This window comes from Hordeum vulgare, chromosome 7H (genome assembly GCF_904849725.1).
Source record: "Hordeum vulgare subsp. vulgare chromosome 7H, MorexV3_pseudomolecules_assembly, whole genome shotgun sequence".
NCBI classification, from domain to species: domain Eukaryota; kingdom Viridiplantae; phylum Streptophyta; class Magnoliopsida; order Poales; family Poaceae; genus Hordeum; species Hordeum vulgare.
Genome location: NC_058524.1, coordinates 250,138,455 through 250,153,707, shown reverse-complemented (window position 1 = coordinate 250,153,707; position 15,253 = coordinate 250,138,455). Strand labels below are relative to the sequence as shown.

Below are 15,253 nucleotides of genomic sequence, written 5' to 3'. Positions count from 1 at the left end.
TCTAGGGGCGGCATCGTTGGGTGTCAAGCGCGGTGGGAAAAGTCACAGAGGTCGTGGCGGTGCTCGTGTTGTCGGGGTAGAGAGGGAGCGGTGAAATTCTTGTGTTAAACTCGTCTCTGTTGTCGAGGCAAATGTGGCCATGGACACGGGAGGGGCAAGCATAAGGAACAATAGATAGTTGCATGTCGGATGCGATCATACCAGCACTAAATCACGGGATCCCATCAGAACTCCGAAGTTAATCGTGCTTGGGCGAGAGTAGTACTAGGATGGGTGACCTCTTGGGCAGTCCTCGTGTTGCATTCCCCTTTTTAAATATTTTTGCGCCACGTGACAAGTATGACGCGGGAGCGTGATCTATATGACCCCGTATTCTTATTTTTGACGTTTACTAGTTTTCTTATTTTTTACGTTTGTGATATGTTTTAGCTTCCGTCTCATTGTTGACGTGTCTAGGGGCGGCGTCGTTGGGTGTCAAGCGCGGTGGGAAAAGTCACAGAGGTCGTGGCGGTGCTCGTGTTGTCGGGGTAGAGAGGGAGCGGTGAAATTCTTGTGTTACCTCCTGGGAAGTCCTCGTGTTGCATTCCCCTTTTTAAATATTTTTGCGCCACGTGACAAGTATGACGCGGGAGCGTGATCTATATGACCTCGTATTCTTATTTTTGACGTTTACTAGTTTTCTTATTTTTTACGTTTGTGATATGTTTTAGCTTCCGTTTCATTGTTGACGTGTCTAGGGGCGGCGTCGTTGGGTGTCAAGCGCGGTGGGAAAAGTCACAGAGGTCGTGGCGGTGCTCGTGTTGTCGGGGTAGAGAGGGAGCGGTGAAATTCTTGTGTTAAACTCCCTCTGTTGTCGAGGCTAATGTGGCAATCGACACGGGAAGGGCAAGCATAAGGAACAAATAGATAGTAGCATGTCGGATACGATCATACCAGCACTAAAGCACCGGATCTCATCAGAACTCCGAAGTTAAGCGTGCTTGGGCGAGAGTAGAACTAGGATGGGTGACCTCTTCGGAAGTCCTCGTGTTGCATTCCCCTTTTTGAATATTTTTGCGCCACGTGACAAGGATGACGCGGGAGCGTGACATATATGACCTCGTTTTCTTATTTTTGACGTTTACTAGTTTTCTTATTTTTGACGTTTGTGATATGTTTTAGCTTGCGTCTCATTGTTGACGTGTCTAGGGGCGGCATCGTTGGGTGTCAAGCGCGGTGGGAAAAGTCACACAGGTCGTGGCGGTGCTCGTGTTGTCGGGGTAGAGAGGGTGCGGTGAAATTCTTGTGTTAAACTCGTCTGTGTTGTCGAGGCAAATGTGACAATGGACACGGGAAGGGCAAGCATAAGGGACAAATATATAGTTGCATGTCGGATGCGATCATACCAGCACTAAATCACGGGATCCCATCAGAACTCCGAAGTTAAGCGTGCTTGGGCGAGAGTAGTACTAGGATGGGTGACCTCCTTGGAAGTGGGTGACCTCCTGGGAAGTCCTCGTGCTGCATTCCCCTTTTTAAATATTTTTGCGCCACTTGACAAGGATGACGCGGGAGCGTGATCTATATGACCTCGTTTTCTTATTTTTGACGTTTACTAGTTTTCTTATTTTTGACGTTTGTGATATGTTTTAGCTTGCGTCGCATTGTTGACGTGTCTAGGGGCGGCGTCGTCGGGTGTCAAGCATGGTGGGAAAAGGCACAGAGGTCGTGGCGGTGCTCGGGTTGTCGGGGTAGAGAGGCAGCGGTGAAATTCTTCTGTTAAACTCGTCTCTGTTGTCGAGGCAAATGTGGCAATGGACACGGGAAGGGCAAGCATAAGGAACAAATAGATAGTTGCATGTCGGATGCGATCATACCAGCACTAAAGCACCGGATCCAATCAGAACTCCGAAGTTAAGCATGCTTGGGCGAGAGTAGTACTAGGACGGATGACCTCCTGGAATTCTCGTGTTGCATTCCCCTTTTTAAGTATTTTTGCGCCACATGACAAGGATGACGCGGGAGCGTGATCTATATGACCTCGTTTTCTTATTTTTGACGTTTACTAGTTTTCTCATTTTTGACGTTTGTGATATCTTTTAGCTTGCGTCTCATTGTTCACGTGTCTAGGGGTGGCGTCGTCGGGTGTCAAGGGCGGTGGGAAAAGTCACACAGGTCGTGGCGGTGCTCGTGTTGTCGGGGTAGAGAGGGAGCGGTGAAATTCTTGTGTTAAACTCGTCTCTGTTGTCGAGGCAAATGTGGCAATGGACACGGGAAGGGCAAGCATAAGGGACAAATAGATAGTTGCATGTCGGATGCGATCATACCAGCACTAAATCACGGGATCCCATCAGAACTCCGAAGTTAAGCGTGCTTGGGCGAGAATAGTACTAGGATGGGTGACCTTGTGGGAAGTCCTCGTGTTCCATACCCCTTTTTAAATATTTTTGCGCCACGTGACAAGGATGACGCGGGAGCGTGATCTATATGACCTCGTTTTCTTATTTTTGACGTTTACTAGTTTTCTTATTTTTGACGTTTGTGATATGTTTTAGCTTGCGTCTCATTGTTGACGTGTCTAGGGGCGGCGGCGTCGGGTGTCAAGCGCGGTGGGAAAAGGCACAGAGGTCGTGGCGGTGCTCGTGTTGTCGGGGTAGAGAGGGAGCGGTGAAATTCTTCTGTTAAACTCGTCTCTGTTGTTGAGGCAAACGTGGCAATGGACACAGGAAGGGCAAGCATAAGGAACAAATAGATAGTTGCATGTCGGATGCGATCATACCAGCACTAAAGCACTGGATCCCATCAGAACTCCGAAGTTAAGCGTGCTTCGGTGAGAGTAGTACTAGGATGGGTGACCTCCTAGTAAGTCCTCGTGTTGCATTCCCCTTTTTAAATATTTTTGCGCCACGTGACTAGGATGACGCGGGAGCGTGATCTATATGACCTCGTTTTCTTATTTTTGACGTTTACTAGTTTTCTTATTTTTGACGTTTGTGATATGTTTTAGCTTGCGTCTCATTGTTGACGTGTCTAGGGGCGGCGTCGTCGGGTGTCAAGGGCGGTGGGAAAAGTCATAGAGGTCGTGGCGGTGCTCGTGTTGTCGGGGTAGAGAGGGAGCGGTGAAATTCTTGGGTTAAACTCGTGTCTTTTGTCGAGGCAAATGTGGCAATGGACACGGGAAGGGCACGCATAAGGAACAAATAGATAGTTGCATCTTGGATGCGATAATACCAGCACTAAAGCACCGGATCCCATCAGAACTCCGAAGTTAAGCGTGCTTTGGCGAGGGTAGTACTAGGATGGGTGACCTCGTGGGAAGTCCTCGTGTTGCATTCCCCTTTTTAAATATTTTTGCGCCACGTGACAAGGATGACGCGGAAGCGTGATCTATATGACCTCGTTTTCTTATTTTTGACGTTTACTAGTTTTATTATTTTTTACGTTTGCGATATGTTTTAGCTTGCGTCTCATTGTTGACGTGTCTAGGGGCAGCATCGTTGGGTGTCAAGCGCGGTGGGAAAAGTCACAGAGGTCGTGTCGGTGCTCGTGTTGTCGGGGTAGAGAGGGAGCGGTGAAATTCTTGTGTTAAACTCGACTGTGTTGTCGAGGCAAATGTGGCAATAGACCCGGGAAGGGCAAGCATAAGTGACAAATAGATAGTTGCCTGTCGGACACGATCATACCACCACTAAATCATCGGATCCCATCAAAACTCCGAAGTTAAGCGTGCTTGGCCGAGAGTAGTACTAGGATGGGTGACCTCCTGGGAAGTCCTCGTGTTGCATTCCCCTTTTAAAATATTTTTGCGCCATGTGACAAGGATGACGCGGGAGCGTGATCTATATGACCTCGTTTTCTTATTTTTGACGTTTACTAGTTTTCTTATTTGTGACGTTTGTGATATGTTTTAGCTTCCGTCTCATTGTTGATGTGTCTAGGGGCGGCGTCGTTGGGTGTCAAGCGCGGTGGGAATAGTCACAGAGGTCGTGGTAGTGCTCGTGCTGTCGGGGTAGAGAGGGAGCGGTGTAATTCTTGTGTTAAACTCGTCTCTGTTGCCGAGGCAAATGTGGCAATGGACACGGGAAGGGCAAGCATAAGGAACAAATAGATAGTTGCATGTCGGATGCGATCATACCAGCTCTAAAGCATCGGATCTCATCAGAACTCCGAAGTTAAGCGTGCTTTGGTGAGGGTAGTACTAGGATGGGTGACCTCCTGGGAAGTCCTCGTGTTGCATTCCCATTTTTAAATATTTTTGCGCCACGTGACAAGGATGACGCGGGAGCGTGATCTATATGACCTCGTTTTCTTATTTTTGACGTTTACTAGTTTTCTTATTTTTTACGTTTGTGATATGTTTTAGCTTCCGTCTCATTGTTGACGTGTCTAGGGGCGGCATCGTTGGGTGTCAAGCGCGGTGGGAAAAGTCACAGAGGTCGTGGCGGTGCTCGTGTTGTCGGGGTAGAGAGGGAGCGGTGAAATTCTTGTGTTAAACTCCCTCTGTTGTCGAGGCAAATGTGCCAATCGATACGGGAAGGGCAAGCATAAGGAACAAATAGATAGTAGCATGTCGGATGCGATCATACCAGCACTAAAGCACCGGATCCCATCAGAACTCCGAAGATAAGCGTGCTTGGGCGAGAGTAGTACTAGGATGGGTGACCTCTTGGGAAGTCCTTGTGTTGCATTCCCCTTTTTGAATATTTTTGCGCCACGTGACAAGGATGACGCGGGAGCGTGACATATATGACCTCGTTTTCTTATTTTTGACGTTTACTAGTTTTCTTATTTTTGACGTTTGTGATATGTTTTAGCTTGCGTCTCATTGTTGACGTGTCTAGGGGCGGCATCGTTGGGTGTCAAGCGCGGTGGGAAAAGTCACACAGGTCGTGGCGGTGCTCGTGTTGTCGGGGTAGAGAGGGAGCGGTGAAATTCTTGTGTTAAACTCGTCTGTGTTGTCGAGGCAAATGTGACAATGGACACGGGAAGGGCAAGCATAAGGGACAAATATATAGTTGCATGTCGGATGCGATCATACCAGCACTAAATCACGGGATCCCATCAGAACTCCGAAGTTAAGCGTGCTTGGGCGAGAGTAGTACTAGGATGGGTGACCTCCTTGGAAGTGGGTGACCTCCTGGGAAGTACTCGTGCTGCATTCCCCTTTTTAAATATTTTTGCGCCACTTGACAAGGATGACGCGGGAGCGTGATCTATATGACCTCGTTTTCTTATTTTTGACGTTTACTAGTTTTCTTATTTTTGACGTTTGTGATATGTTTTAGCTTGCGTCTCATTGTTGACGTGTCTAGGGGCGGCGTCGTCGGGTGTCAAGCGCGGTGGGAAAAGGCACAGAGGTCGTGGCGGTTCTCGTGTTGTCGGGGTAGAGAGGCAGCGGTGAAATTCTTCTGTTAAACTCGTCTCTGTTGTCGAGGCAAATGTGGCAATGGACACGGGAAGGGCAAGCATAAGGAACAAATAGATAGTTGCATGTCGGATGCGATCATACCAGCACTAAAGCACCGGATCCAATCAGAACTCCGAAGTTAAGCATGCTTGGGCGAGAGTAGTACTAGGATGGGTGACCTCCTGGAATTCTCGTGTTGCATTCCCCTTTTTAAATATTTTTGCGCCACATGACAAGGATGACGTGGGAGCGTGATCTATATGACCTCGTTTTCTTATTTTTGACGTTTACTAGTTTTCTCATTTTTGACGTTTGTGATATCTTTTAGCTTGCGTCTCATTGTTCACGTGTCTAGGGGTGGTGTCATCGGGTGTCAAGCGCGGTGGGAAAAGTCACAGAGGTCGTGGCGGTGCTCGTGTTGTCGGGGTAGAGAGGGAGCGGTGAAATTCTTATGTTAAACTCGTCTCTGTTGTCGAGGCAAATGTGGCAATGGACACGGGAAGGGCAAGCATAAGGGACAAATAGATAGTCGCATGTCGGGTGCGATCATACCAGCACTAAATCACGGGATCCCATCAGAACTCCGAAGTTAAGCGTGCTTGGGCGAGAGTAGTACTAGGATGGGTGACCTTGTGGGAAGTCCTCGTGTTCCATACACCTTTTTAAATATTTTTGCGCCACGTGACAAGGATGACGCGGGAGCGTGATCTATATGACCTCGTTTTCTTATTTTTGACGTTTACTAGTTTTCTTATTTTTGACGTTTGTGATATGTTTTAGCTTGCGTCTCATTGTTGACGTGTCTAGGGGCGGCGGCGTCGGGTGTCAAGCGCGGTGGGAAAAGGCACAGAGGTCGTGGCGGTGCTCGTGTTGTCGGGGTAGAGAGGGAGCGGTGAAATTCTTCTGTTAAACTCGTCTCTGTTGTCGAGGCAAATGTGGCAATGGACACGGGAAGGGCAAGCATAAGGAACAAATAGATAGTTGCATGTCGGATGCGATCATACCAGCACTAAAGCACTGGATCCCATCAGAACTCCGAAGTTAAGCGTGCTTCGGTGAGAGTAGTACTAGGATGGGTGACCTCCTAGGAAGTCCTCGTGTTGCATTCCCCTTTTTAAATATTTTTGCGCCACGTGACAAGGATGACGCGGGAGCGTGATCTATATGACCTCGTTTTCTTATTTTTGACGTTTACTAATTTCTTATTTTTGACGTTTGTGATATGGTTTAGCCTGCGTCTCATTGTTGACGTGTCTAGGGGCGGCGTCGTCGGGTGTCAAGCGCGGTGGGAAAAGTCACAGAGGTCGTGGCGGTGCTCGTGTTGTCGGGGTAGAGAGGGAGCGGTGAAATTCTTGTGTTAAACTCGTGTCTGTTGTCGAGGCAAATGTGGCAATGGACACGGGAAGGGCACGCATAAGGAACAAATAGATAGTTGCATCTCGGATGCGATAATACCAGCACTAAAGCACCGGATCCCATCAGAACTCCGAAGTTAAGCGTGCTTTGGCGAGGGTAGTACTAGGATGGTTGACCTCCTGGGAAGTCCTCGTGTTGCATTCCCCTTTTTAAATATTCTTGCGCCACGTGACAAGGATGACGCGGGAGCGTGATCTATATGACCTCGTTTTCTTATTTTTGACGTTTACTAGTTTTCTTATTTTTTACGTTTGTGATATGTTTTAGCTTGCGTCTCATTGTTGACGTGTCTAGGGGCCGCATCGTTGGGTGTCAAGCGTGGTGGGAAAAGTCACAGAGGTCGTGGCGGTGCTCGTGTTGTCGGGGTAGAGAGGGAGCGGTGAAATTCTTGTGTTAAACTCGACTGTGTTGTCGAGGCAAATGTGGCAATGGACACGGGAAGGGCAAGCATAAGTGACAAATAGATAGTTGCATGTCGGACGCGATCATACCACCACTAAATCATCGGATCCCATCAAAACTCCGAAGTTAAGCGTGCTTGGCCGAGAGTAGTACTAGGATGGGTGACCTCCTGGGAAGTCCTCGTGTTGCATTCCCCTTTTAAAATATTTTTGCGCCATGTGACAAGGATGACGCGGGAGCGTGATCTATATGACCTCGTATTCTTATTTTTGACGTTTACTAGTTTTCTTATTTGTGACGTTTGTGGTATGTTTTAGCTTCTGTCTCATTGTTGATGTGTCTAGGGGCGGCGTCGTTGGGTGTCAAGCGCGGTGGGAATAGTCACAGAGGTCGTGGTAGTGCTCGTGTTGTTGGGGTAGAGAGGGAGCAGTGTAATTCTTGTGTTAAACTCGTCTCTGTTGCCGAGGCAAATGTGGCAATGGACACGGGAAGGGCAAGCATAAGGAACAAATAGATAGTTGCATGTCGGATGCGATCATACCAGCACTAAAGCACGGGATCCCATCAGAACTCCGAAGTTAAGCATGCTTTGGTGAGGGTAGTACTAGGATGGGTGACCTCCTGGGAAGTCCTCGTGTTGCATTCCCATTTTTAAATATTTTTGCGCCACGTGACAAGGATGACGCGGGAGCGTGATCTATATGACCTCGTTTTCTTATTTTTGACGTTTACTAGTTTTCTTATTTTTTACGTTTGTGATATGTTTTAGCTTCTGTCTCATTGTTGACGTGTCTAGGGGCGGCGTCGTTGGGTGTCAAGCGCGGTGGGAAAAGTCACAGAGGTCGTGGCGGTGCTCGTGTTGTCGGGGTAGAGAGGGAGCGGAGAAATTCTTGTGTTAAACTCCCTCTGTTGTCGAGGCAAATGTGCCAATCGATACGGGAAGGGCAAGCATAAGGAACAAATAGATAGTAGCATGTCGGATGCGATCATACCAGCACTAAAGCACCGGATCCCATCAGAACTCCGAAGATAAGTGTGCTTGGGCGAGAGTAGTACTAGGATGGGTGACCTCTTGGGAAGTCCTTGTGTTGCATTCCCCTTTTTGAATATTTTTGCGCCACGTGACAAGGATGACGCGGGAGCGTGACATATATGACCTCGTTTTCTTATTTTTGACGTTTACTAGTTTTCTTATTTTTGACATTTGTGATATGTTTTAGCTTGCGTCTCATTGTTGACGTGTCTAGGGGCGGCATCGTTGGGTGTCAAGCACGGTGGGAAAAGTCACACAGGTCGTGGCGGTGCTCGTGTTGTCGGGGTAGAGAGGGAGCGGTGAAATTCTTGTGTTAAACTCGTCTGTGTTGTCGAGGCAAATGTGACAATGGACACGGGAAGGGCAAGCATAAGGGACAAATATATAGTTGCATGTCGGATGCGATCATACCAGCACTAAATCACAGGATCCCATCAGAACTCCGTAGTTAAGCGTGCTTGGGCGAGAGTAGTACTAGGATGCGTGACCTCCTGGGAAGTCCTCGTTCTGCATTCCCCTTTTTAAATATTTTTGCGCCACTTGACAAGGATGACGCGGCAGCGTGATCTATATGACCTCGTTTTCTTATTTTTGACGTTTACTAGTTTTCTTATTTTTGACGTTTGTGATATGTTTTAGCTTGCGTCTCATTGTTGACGTGTCTAGGGGCGGCGTCGTCGGGTGTCAAGCGCGGTGGGAAAAGGCACAGAGGTCGTGGCGGTGCTCGTGTTGTCGGGGTAGAGAGGCAGCGGTGAAATTCTTCTGTTAAACTCGTCTCTGCTGTCGAGGCAAATGTGGCAATGGACACGGGAAGGGCAAGCATAAGGAACAAATAGATAGTTGCATGTCGGATGCGATCATACCAGCACTAAAGCACCGGATCCAATCAGAACTCCGAAGTTAAGCATGCTTGGGCGAGAGTAGTACTAGGATGGGTGACCTCCTGGAATTCTCGTGTTGCATTCCCCTTTTTAAATATTTTTGCGCCACATGACAAGGATGACGCGGGAGCGTGATCTATATGACCTCGTTTTCTTATTTTTGACGTTTACTAGTTTTCTCATTTTTGACGTTTGTGATATATTTTAGCTTGCGTCTCATTGTTCACGTGTCTAGGGGTGGCGTCGTCGGGTGTCAAGCGCGGTGGGAAAAGTCACAGAGGTCGTGGCGGTGCTCGTGTTGTCGGGGTAGAGAGGGAGCGGTGAAATTCTTGTGTTAAACTCGTCTCTGTTGTCGAGGCAAATGTGGCAATGGACACGGGAAGGGCAAGCATAAGGGACAAATAGATAGTCGCATGTCGGATGCGATCATACCAGCACTAAATCACGGGATCCCATCAGAACTCTGAAGTTAAGCGTGCTTGGGCGAGAGTAGTACTAGGATGGGTGACCTTGTGGGAAGTCCTCGTGTTCCATACCCCTTTTTAAATATTTTTACGCCACGTGACAAGGAAGACGCGGGAGCGTGATCTATATGACCTCGTTTTCTTATTTTTGACGTTTACTAGTTTTCTTATTTTTGACGTTTGTGATATGTTTTAGCTTGCGTCTCATTGTTGACGTGTCTAGGGGCGGCGGCGTCGGGTGTCAAGCGCGGTGGGAAAAGGCACAGAGGTCGTGGCGGTGCTCGTGTTGTCGGGGTAGAGAGGGAGCGGTGAAATTCTTCTGTTAAACTCGTCTCTGTTGTCGAGGCAAATGTGGCAATGGACACGGGAAGGGCAAGCATAAGGAACAAATAGATAGTTGCATCTCGGATGCAATAATACCAGCACTAAAGCACCGGATCCCATCAGAACTGCGAAGTTAAGCGTGCTTTGGCGAGGGTAGTACTAGGATGGTTGACCTCCTGGGAAGTCCTCGTGTTGCATTCCCCTTTTTAAATATTTTTGCGCCACGTGACAAGGATGACGCGGGAGCGTGATGTATATGACCTCGTTTTCTTATTTTTGACGTTTACTAGTTTTCTTATTTTTTACGTTTGTGATATGTTTTAGCTTGCGTCTCATTGTTGACGTGTCTAGGGGCCGCATCGTTGGGTGTCAAGCATGGTGGGAAAAGTCACAGAGGTCGTGGCGGTGCTCGTGTTGTCGGGGTAGAGAGGGAGCGGTGAAATTCTTGTGTTAAACTCGACTGTGTTGTCGAGGAAAATGTGGCAATGGACACGGGAAGGGCAAGCATAAGTGACAAATAGATAGCTGCATGTCGGACGCGATCATATCACCCTAAATCATCGGATCCCATCAAAACTCCGAAATAAAGCGTGCTTGGCCGAGAGTAGTACTAGGATGGGTGACCTCCTGGGATGTCCTCGTGTTGCATTCCCCTTTTAAAATATTTTTGCGCCATGTGACAAGGATGACGCGGGAGCGTGATCTATATGACCTCGTTTTCTTATTTTTGACGTTTACTAGTTTTCTTATTTGTGACGTTTGTGGTATGTTTTAGCTTCTGTCTCATTGTTGATGTGTGTAGGGGCGGCGTCGTTGGGTGTCAAGCGCGGTGGGAATAGTCACAGAGGTCGTGGTAGTGCTCGTGTTGTTGGGGTAGAGAGGGAGCGGTGTAATTCTTGTGTTAAACTCGTCTCTGTTGCCGAGGCAAATGTGGCAATGGACACGGGAAGGGCAAGCATAAGGAACAAATAGATAGTTGCATGTCGGATGCGATCATACCAGCACTAAAGCAAGGGATCCCATCAGAACTCCAAAGTTAAGCGTGCTTTGGTGAGGGTAGTACTAGGATGGGTGACCTCCTGGGAAGTCCTCGTGTTGCATTCCCATTTTTAAATATTTTTGCGCCACGTGACAAGGATGACGCGGGAGCGTGATCTATATGACCTCGTTTTCTTATTTTTGACGTTTACTAGTTTTCTTATTTTTTACGTTTGTGATATGTTTTAGCTTCTGTCTCATTGTTGACGTGTCTAGGGGCGGCGTCGTTGGGTGTCAAGCGCGGTGGGAAAAGTCACAGAGGTCGTGGCGGTGCTCGTGTTGTTGGGGTAGAGAGGGAGCGGTGAAATTCTTATGTTAAACTCCCTCTGTTGTCGAGGCAAATGTGCCAATCGATACGGGAAGGGCAAGCATAAGGAACAAATAGATAGTAGCATGTCGGATGCGATCATACCAGCACTAAAGCACCCGATCCCATCAAAACTCCGAAGATAAGCGTGCTTGGGCGAGAGTAGTACTAGGATGGGTGACCTCTTGGGAAGTCCTTGTGTTGCATTCCCCTTTTTGAATATTTTTGCGCCACGTGACAAGGATGACGCGGGAGCGTGACATATATGACCTCGTTTTCTTATTTTTGACGTTTATTAGTTTTTTTATTTTTGACGTTTGTGATATGTTTTAGCTTGCGTCTCATTGTTGACGTGTCTAGGGGCGGCATCGTTGGGTGTCAAGCGCGGTGGGAAAAGTCACACAGGTCGTGGCGGTGCTCGTGTTGTCGGGGTAGAGAGGGAGCGGTGAAATTCTTGTGTTAAACTCGTCTCTGTTGTCGAGGCAAATGTGACAATGGACACGGGAAGGGCAAGCATAAGGGACAAATATATAGTTGCATGTCGGATGCGATCATACCAGCACTAAATTACAGGATCCCATCAGAACTCCGAAGTTAAGCGTGCTTGGGCGAGAGTAGTACTAGGATGGGTGACCTCCTGGGAAGTCCTCGTTCTGCATTCCCCTTTTTAAATATTTTTGCGCCACTTGACAAGGATGAAGCGGGAGCGTGATCTATATGACCTCGTTTTCTTATTTTTGACGTTTACTAGTTTTCTTATTTTTGACGTTTGTGATATGTTTTAGCTTGCGTCTCATTGTTGACGTGTCTAGGGGCGGCGTCGTCGGGTGTCAAGCGCGGTGGGAAAAGGCACAGAGGTCGTGGCGGTGCTCGTGTTGTCGTGGTAGAGAGGCAGCGGTGAAATTCTTCTGTTAAACTCGTCTCTGCTGTCGAGGCAAATGTGGCAATGGACACGGGAAGGGCAAGCATAAGGAACAAATAGATAGTTGCATGTCGGATGCGATCATACCAGCACTAAAGCACCGGATCCAATTAGAACTCCGAAGTGAAGCATGCTTGGGCGAGAGTAGTACTAGGATGGGTGACCTCCTGGAATTCTCGTGTTGCATTCCCCTTTTTAAATATTTTTGCGCCACATGACAAGGATGACGCGGGAGCGTGATCTATATGACCTCGTTTTCTTATTTTTGACGTTTACTAGTTTTCTCATTTTTGACGTTTGTGATATATTTTAGCTTGCGTCTCATTGTTCACGTGTCTAGGGGTGGCGTCGTCGGGTGTCAAGCGCGGTGGGAAAAGTCACAGAGGTCGTGGCGGTGCTCGTGTTGTCGGGGTAGAGAGGGAGCGGTGAAATTCTTGTGTTAAACTCGTCTCTGTTGTCGAGGCAAATGTGGCAATGGACACGGGAAGGGCGAGCATAAGGGACAAATAGATAGTCGCATGTCGGATGTGATCATTCCAGCACTGAATCATGGGATCCCATCAGAACTCCGAAGTTAAGCGTGCTTGGGCGAGAGTAGTACTAGGATGGGTGACCTTGTGGGAAGTCCTCGTGTTCCATACCCCTTTTTAAATATTTTTGCGCCACGTGACAAGGATGACGCGGGAGCGTGATCTATATGACCTCGTTTTCTTATTTTTGACGTTTACTAGTTTTCTTATTTTTGACGTTTGTGATATGTTTTAGCTTGCGTCTCATTGTTGACGTGTCTAGGGGCGGCGGCGTCGGGTGTCAAGCGCGGTGGGAAAAGGCACAGAGGTCGTGGCGGTGCTCGTGTTGTCGGGGTAGAGAGGCAGCGGTGAAATTCTTCTGTTAAACTCGTCTCTGCTGTCGAGGCAAATGTGGCAATGGACACGGGAAGGGCAAGCATAAGGAACAAATAGATAGTTGCATGTCGGATGCGATCATACCAGCACTAAAGCACCGGATCCAATTAGAACTCCGAAGTTAAGCATGCTTGGGCGAGAATAGTACTAGGATGGGTGACCTCCTGGAATTCTCGTGTTGCATTCCCCTTTTTAAATATTTTTGCGCCACATGACAAGGATGACGCGGGAGCGTGATCTATATGACCTCGTTTTCTTATTTTTGACGTTTACTAGTTTTCTCATTTTTGACGTTTGTGATATATTTTAGCTTGCGTCTCATTGTTCACGTGTCTAGGGGTGGCGTCGTCGGGTGTCAAGCGCGGTGGGAAAAGTCACAGAGGTCGTGGCGGTGCTCGTGTTGTCGGGGTAGAGAGGGAGCGGTGAAATTCTTGTGTTAAACTCGTCTCTGTTGTCGAGGCAAATGTGGCAATGGACACGGGAAGGGCGAGCATAAGGGACAAATAGATAGTCGCATGTCGGATGCGATCATACCAGCACTAAATCACGGGATCCCATCAGAATTCCGAAGTTAAGCGTGCTTGGGCGAGAGTAGTACTAGGATGGGTGACCTTGTGGGAAGTCCTCGTGTTCCATACCCCTTTTTAAATATTTTTGCGCCACGTGACAAGGATGACGCGGGAGCGTGATCTATATGACCTCGTTTTCTTATTTTTGACGTTTACTAGTTTTCTTATTTTTGACGTTTGTGATATGTTTTAGCTTGCGTCTCATTGTTGACGTGTCTAGGGGCGGCGGCGTCGGGTGTCAAGCGCGGTAGGAAAAGGCACAGAGGTCGTGGCGGTGCTCGTGTTGTCGGGGTAGAGAGGGAGCGGTGAAATTCTTCTGTTAAACTCGTCTCTGTTGTCGAGGCAAATGTGGCAATGGACACGGGAAGGGCAAGCATAAGGAACAAATAGATAGTTGCATGTCGGATGCGATCATACCAGCACTAAAGCACTGGATCCCATCAGAACTCCGAAGTTAAGCGCGCTTCGGTGAGAGTAGTACTAGGATGGGTGACCTCCTAGGAAGTCCTCGTGTTGCATTCCCCTTTTTAAATATTTTTGCGCCACGTGACAAGGATGACGCGGGAGCGTGATCTATATGACCTCGTTTTCTTATTTTTGACGTTTACTAGTTTTCTTATTTTTGACGTTTGTGATATGTTTTAGCTTGCGTCTCATTGTTGACGTGTCTAGGGGCGGCGTCGTCGGGTGTCAAGCGCGGTGGGAAAAGTCACAGAGGTCGTGGCGGTGCTCGTGTTATCGGGGTAGAGAGGGAGCGGTGAAATTCTTGGATTAAACTCGTGTCTGTTGTCGAGGCAAATGTGGCAATGGACACGGGAAGGGCACGCATAAGGAACAAATAGATAGTTGCATCTCGGATGCGATAATACCAGCACTAAAGCACCGGATCCCATCAGAACTCCGAAGTTAAGCGTGCTTTGGCGAGGGTAGTACTAGGATGGGTGACCTCCTGGGAAGTCCTCGTGTTGCATTCCCCTTTTTAAATATTTTTGCGCCACGTGACAAGGATGACGCGGGAGCGTGATCTATATGACCTCGTTTTCTTATTTTTGACGTTTACTAGTTTTCTTATTTTTTACGTTTGTGATATGTTTTAGCTTGCGTCTCATTGTTGACGTGTCTAGGGGCAGCATCGTTGGGTGTCAAGCGCGGTGGGAAAAGTCACAGAGGTCGTGGCGGTGCTCGTGTTGTCGGGGTAGAGAGGGAGCGGTGAAATTCTTGTGTTAAACTCGACTGTGTTGTCGAGGCAAATGTGGCAATGGACACGAGAAGGGCAAGCATAAGTGAGAAATAGATAGTTGCATGTCGGACGCGATCATACCACCACTAAATCATCGGATCCCATCAAAACTCCGAAGTTAAGCGTGCTTGGCCGAGAGTAGTACTAGGATGGGTGACCTCCTGGGAAGTCCTCGTGTTGCATTCCCCTTTTAAAATATTTTTGCGCCATGTGACAAGGATGACGCGGGAGCGTGATCTATATGACCTCGTTTTCTTATTTTTGACGTTTACTAGTTTTCTTATTTGTGACGTTTGTGATATGTTTTAGCTACCGTCTCATTGTTGATGTGTCTAGGGGCGGCGTCGTTGGGTGTCAAGCGCGGTG

The 15,253-nt window shown here is 48.0% G+C and overlaps 30 non-coding genes and 3 pseudogenes across 30 annotated transcripts; all 33 read left to right on the top strand.

Annotated features, from left to right (window-relative positions):
* The first annotated feature begins 187 nt into the window (after window positions 1-187).
* On the top strand, window positions 188-306 carry LOC123414901. Its single transcript, XR_006614814.1, has one exon. It is a non-coding gene; the product is annotated as a 5S ribosomal RNA (ribosomal RNA).
* A 613-nt stretch (window positions 307-919) lies between these two features.
* LOC123413801 lies at window positions 920-1,038 on the top strand. Its single transcript, XR_006613915.1, has one exon. It is a non-coding gene; the product is annotated as a 5S ribosomal RNA (ribosomal RNA).
* Window positions 1,039-1,371: 333 nt separating this feature from the next.
* LOC123413948 lies at window positions 1,372-1,509 on the top strand (annotated as a pseudogene).
* A 333-nt stretch (window positions 1,510-1,842) lies between these two features.
* LOC123414012 lies at window positions 1,843-1,959 on the top strand. The gene has a single exon (XR_006614105.1). It is a non-coding gene; the product is annotated as a 5S ribosomal RNA (ribosomal RNA).
* A 333-nt stretch (window positions 1,960-2,292) lies between these two features.
* LOC123413767 lies at window positions 2,293-2,411 on the top strand. The gene has a single exon (XR_006613881.1). It is a non-coding gene; the product is annotated as a 5S ribosomal RNA (ribosomal RNA).
* A 333-nt stretch (window positions 2,412-2,744) lies between these two features.
* On the top strand, window positions 2,745-2,863 carry LOC123413877. Its single transcript, XR_006613986.1, has one exon. It is a non-coding gene; the product is annotated as a 5S ribosomal RNA (ribosomal RNA).
* A 333-nt stretch (window positions 2,864-3,196) lies between these two features.
* Window positions 3,197-3,315, top strand: LOC123414023. Its single transcript, XR_006614115.1, has one exon. It is a non-coding gene; the product is annotated as a 5S ribosomal RNA (ribosomal RNA).
* Window positions 3,316-3,648: 333 nt separating this feature from the next.
* On the top strand, window positions 3,649-3,767 carry LOC123414194. The gene has a single exon (XR_006614263.1). It is a non-coding gene; the product is annotated as a 5S ribosomal RNA (ribosomal RNA).
* Window positions 3,768-4,100: 333 nt separating this feature from the next.
* On the top strand, window positions 4,101-4,219 carry LOC123415018. Its single transcript, XR_006614924.1, has one exon. It is a non-coding gene; the product is annotated as a 5S ribosomal RNA (ribosomal RNA).
* Window positions 4,220-4,551: 332 nt separating this feature from the next.
* Window positions 4,552-4,670, top strand: LOC123414794. The gene has a single exon (XR_006614715.1). It is a non-coding gene; the product is annotated as a 5S ribosomal RNA (ribosomal RNA).
* A 333-nt stretch (window positions 4,671-5,003) lies between these two features.
* Window positions 5,004-5,141, top strand: LOC123414010 (annotated as a pseudogene).
* Window positions 5,142-5,474: 333 nt separating this feature from the next.
* LOC123413735 lies at window positions 5,475-5,591 on the top strand. The gene has a single exon (XR_006613852.1). It is a non-coding gene; the product is annotated as a 5S ribosomal RNA (ribosomal RNA).
* A 333-nt stretch (window positions 5,592-5,924) lies between these two features.
* Window positions 5,925-6,043, top strand: LOC123413866. Its single transcript, XR_006613975.1, has one exon. It is a non-coding gene; the product is annotated as a 5S ribosomal RNA (ribosomal RNA).
* A 333-nt stretch (window positions 6,044-6,376) lies between these two features.
* Window positions 6,377-6,495, top strand: LOC123414884. Its single transcript, XR_006614798.1, has one exon. It is a non-coding gene; the product is annotated as a 5S ribosomal RNA (ribosomal RNA).
* A 332-nt stretch (window positions 6,496-6,827) lies between these two features.
* On the top strand, window positions 6,828-6,946 carry LOC123414627. The gene has a single exon (XR_006614556.1). It is a non-coding gene; the product is annotated as a 5S ribosomal RNA (ribosomal RNA).
* Window positions 6,947-7,279: 333 nt separating this feature from the next.
* LOC123414089 lies at window positions 7,280-7,398 on the top strand. Its single transcript, XR_006614171.1, has one exon. It is a non-coding gene; the product is annotated as a 5S ribosomal RNA (ribosomal RNA).
* Window positions 7,399-7,731: 333 nt separating this feature from the next.
* LOC123414957 lies at window positions 7,732-7,850 on the top strand. The gene has a single exon (XR_006614867.1). It is a non-coding gene; the product is annotated as a 5S ribosomal RNA (ribosomal RNA).
* A 332-nt stretch (window positions 7,851-8,182) lies between these two features.
* On the top strand, window positions 8,183-8,301 carry LOC123413869. Its single transcript, XR_006613978.1, has one exon. It is a non-coding gene; the product is annotated as a 5S ribosomal RNA (ribosomal RNA).
* A 333-nt stretch (window positions 8,302-8,634) lies between these two features.
* Window positions 8,635-8,753, top strand: LOC123413926. Its single transcript, XR_006614030.1, has one exon. It is a non-coding gene; the product is annotated as a 5S ribosomal RNA (ribosomal RNA).
* A 333-nt stretch (window positions 8,754-9,086) lies between these two features.
* On the top strand, window positions 9,087-9,203 carry LOC123413732. The gene has a single exon (XR_006613850.1). It is a non-coding gene; the product is annotated as a 5S ribosomal RNA (ribosomal RNA).
* A 333-nt stretch (window positions 9,204-9,536) lies between these two features.
* LOC123413835 lies at window positions 9,537-9,655 on the top strand. The gene has a single exon (XR_006613948.1). It is a non-coding gene; the product is annotated as a 5S ribosomal RNA (ribosomal RNA).
* Window positions 9,656-9,988: 333 nt separating this feature from the next.
* LOC123413768 lies at window positions 9,989-10,107 on the top strand. The gene has a single exon (XR_006613882.1). It is a non-coding gene; the product is annotated as a 5S ribosomal RNA (ribosomal RNA).
* Window positions 10,108-10,440: 333 nt separating this feature from the next.
* On the top strand, window positions 10,441-10,558 carry LOC123414272 (annotated as a pseudogene).
* Window positions 10,559-10,891: 333 nt separating this feature from the next.
* LOC123413708 lies at window positions 10,892-11,010 on the top strand. Its single transcript, XR_006613827.1, has one exon. It is a non-coding gene; the product is annotated as a 5S ribosomal RNA (ribosomal RNA).
* A 332-nt stretch (window positions 11,011-11,342) lies between these two features.
* On the top strand, window positions 11,343-11,461 carry LOC123413674. The gene has a single exon (XR_006613796.1). It is a non-coding gene; the product is annotated as a 5S ribosomal RNA (ribosomal RNA).
* A 333-nt stretch (window positions 11,462-11,794) lies between these two features.
* LOC123414907 lies at window positions 11,795-11,913 on the top strand. The gene has a single exon (XR_006614820.1). It is a non-coding gene; the product is annotated as a 5S ribosomal RNA (ribosomal RNA).
* A 333-nt stretch (window positions 11,914-12,246) lies between these two features.
* LOC123413896 lies at window positions 12,247-12,363 on the top strand. The gene has a single exon (XR_006614004.1). It is a non-coding gene; the product is annotated as a 5S ribosomal RNA (ribosomal RNA).
* A 333-nt stretch (window positions 12,364-12,696) lies between these two features.
* On the top strand, window positions 12,697-12,815 carry LOC123413954. The gene has a single exon (XR_006614054.1). It is a non-coding gene; the product is annotated as a 5S ribosomal RNA (ribosomal RNA).
* A 333-nt stretch (window positions 12,816-13,148) lies between these two features.
* Window positions 13,149-13,265, top strand: LOC123413861. Its single transcript, XR_006613970.1, has one exon. It is a non-coding gene; the product is annotated as a 5S ribosomal RNA (ribosomal RNA).
* Window positions 13,266-13,598: 333 nt separating this feature from the next.
* LOC123413874 lies at window positions 13,599-13,717 on the top strand. Its single transcript, XR_006613983.1, has one exon. It is a non-coding gene; the product is annotated as a 5S ribosomal RNA (ribosomal RNA).
* Window positions 13,718-14,050: 333 nt separating this feature from the next.
* On the top strand, window positions 14,051-14,169 carry LOC123413793. Its single transcript, XR_006613907.1, has one exon. It is a non-coding gene; the product is annotated as a 5S ribosomal RNA (ribosomal RNA).
* Window positions 14,170-14,502: 333 nt separating this feature from the next.
* Window positions 14,503-14,621, top strand: LOC123413786. The gene has a single exon (XR_006613901.1). It is a non-coding gene; the product is annotated as a 5S ribosomal RNA (ribosomal RNA).
* A 333-nt stretch (window positions 14,622-14,954) lies between these two features.
* On the top strand, window positions 14,955-15,073 carry LOC123414087. Its single transcript, XR_006614169.1, has one exon. It is a non-coding gene; the product is annotated as a 5S ribosomal RNA (ribosomal RNA).
* The last annotated feature ends 180 nt before the right edge of the window (window positions 15,074-15,253 follow it).